This window comes from Echinops telfairi, unplaced genomic scaffold (genome assembly GCF_000313985.2).
Source record: "Echinops telfairi isolate 266 unplaced genomic scaffold, ASM31398v2 ScPeMD7_11;HRSCAF=52, whole genome shotgun sequence".
NCBI lineage: Eukaryota > Metazoa > Chordata > Mammalia > Afrosoricida > Tenrecidae > Echinops > Echinops telfairi.
This window is the reverse complement of record NW_022103908.1, coordinates 38,195,182-38,197,610: the sequence shown is the minus strand read 5'-3', so window position 1 is coordinate 38,197,610 and position 2,429 is coordinate 38,195,182.

Genomic DNA, 2,429 nt, shown 5'->3' with positions numbered 1-2,429 from the left:
GAGGGCCAGACTATAGTTTTTAAAAAAAAACACCAAAAACTGAATTCCTATGCACATATCTTATTTTGAAGTAAAAAAACAAACGGGGCAAAAACACCCGGCGGGTTGGATAAATGTCCTCGGCGGCTGCATGTGGCCCGCGGGCCGTAGTGTGAGGACACCTGATTAGACCATCTGGGAACCTGGCGTCTATTTCCGAAGCCTCCCTGAGTTCACTGTAGGAGATGGTCTTCCAAGCTAGCCCTAGCCCCTCCGTGCTTGCGCTCCCCCAAGAAGAAGAAAGTGTAGGCAAGCTACCTCTGAAAAATAGCCAAAGAAAACCCTGTAGAACACACAACCCAACCCAACCCTCGTCTGCCTGGCTGGCTCTGGAAGAGCACATCCTACTTGGGGAGGTGAAGGGTCAGAGGGTGGGAGGGAGACCCTCTGTGAGCCGGATTGACACAAGAGCCCCACAATGGGTTGGAGCATATCAGAAAAGCCCCATTGCCTTCTGTTCTAGAGCAGGCTTCTGGGCAGCAGCGCCAAGACCCTGGCAACGAGCAACAACGTAGACGCTAGAAAGCTGTGCCTTCGAATCTAATGCCTGCTGGCTGGGCGAAGGCATGGGAAAGAAATGGTAATCTAGGAAATATACTGGGGAAACAGTCTGACAGCAGCAGCGAGTGTAAGTTTAAGGTCGGTGTCCAAGCCAAGGGGAGAAGGCCCCGTTCTGCAGGCGGTGCAGATTCCAGTGGCGGAAAACCTATGAAGGCGGAGAAGTGGAGACCGGGGCCGCCATGGGTGCCCGCCTGAAGGCTCGCCTGGGAGCCTTTAACATTCGATGTTTATGTGGGTGGCGAGAGTGGGAAGGAGCCAAGGGTCAGTGGCTGACATTGTGGCCTAGAAACCACTTGGGAAATGAGCCACCTGCGGTGGCAGCCAGGCTGGGAGGAGTTAGTGGCTCTGAGGAATAGTTGGGTATAAAACCAACAGCATGCGGTGGGTAAGGAAATGGAAGGGAGGGACCAGTCAATTACTGGTTCTGGGTGGTCCCACGACCCAGAAAACCTGCATGTTTGGAAGAAGCAGCCAGCAAATTAAGTTTTGTGTGGCCTTTGGTGGTTCAGTGGCGGAATTCTCGCCGTCCATGTGGGAGACTGAGTTGCTATGATGCGCCCAGATGGACTCAGGCGCAAAGCCTGGTGATCTACTTCTGAGAACTGGCCAATGAGAACTCGCAGCTGTGCCACGACAGCAAGTGGACAGCGTCCCGTCCCGTGGTGCATGGAGTCGACGCGTCGGTGCCAACTCGATGGCAGCTCCAAGGACAACAGGACACCGTGGTGGAGGAGGCTGGCAGGCAGCTGGGGGAGGGATGGGGGACTCGGGAAGAGAGGACCCTGAGCTGGGGCCATAGACATGTGTCTTGGTAAAAGGGCCCGCTGCAGAGTCAGGGGCCTAGGTGGCAGAGCCCATGCTAGGACATTCCAAAAACTCAGCTCACCGCCATGGAGCACATGCTGACTCAGCAAGCCCCGGGGGTGTCCGAGACTGTTGAGGGGAGTAGAAAGCCCAGTCTCTCCTGCGGACCTGCTGGTGGTTTCAGAGTGCCGACCAGCTGGATCGCAGCACCACGCGTAACCAGGGCTCCTTGTGCTGTGACATTCGGCAAGTGATTTGACCTCTCTGCCTCTCTGGGATTCAGGTGAGCTTACATGGGCTAATGTGTGTGTGCTTAGCACAAGGCCGGCTGCACAAACCTGCCCGACGCATACCCGGTGTGGTGATGACCTGGGACTCCTCAGGGCTACTCTTTCAGGGGAGGGATGCCGCCTTAGGAATGGATGGGATGGCCAGGCGGAGAGGGGGAGGGGGAGGCCCAAGGAAGCTGCGATCCCGGCTCCGTTTCTCTGAATCAAGAGTCTGAGGCAGGTGGTGGGCAGAACAAACCACAGGGCCATGCTTTCGAGTCCTTTAACCACAAATTCTCACCAGAACCTTCCAAATCCATCAAACAACTTGGTTTAATGAGCAAACCAAATTAAACATCCATGATTTTCTAGAATTCTTGGATGTCAGTTGGATGCCTCCCTATCTACCTACACACACAATGGGGTTTCAAAAATGGAATGAAAAGATGATAGTATTTCTCCATGAGCTTCGAAGCCCTCTCGTGCACATCTATTTCCCACTAGATGTTGAGTTACTGGCAAACACCGAGAGCATGTCGTTGTTCACACCTCCCAGTCTAGAGCCTTCATACCATATTGGTGTGTGGAGCTAAATCACACTAGAAGGACTGGCGGTGTATAGTTTCAGGCACCTTAACGGTATGGGACTACATTTCCAGTTGTTTACAAAGATAGATTTATTTGTCAAGATATTCACTAGCCCCTAAGAAAGGGATTCAGCACCCACATGGAGCAAGGCTGAGGGATTGTGTGCAA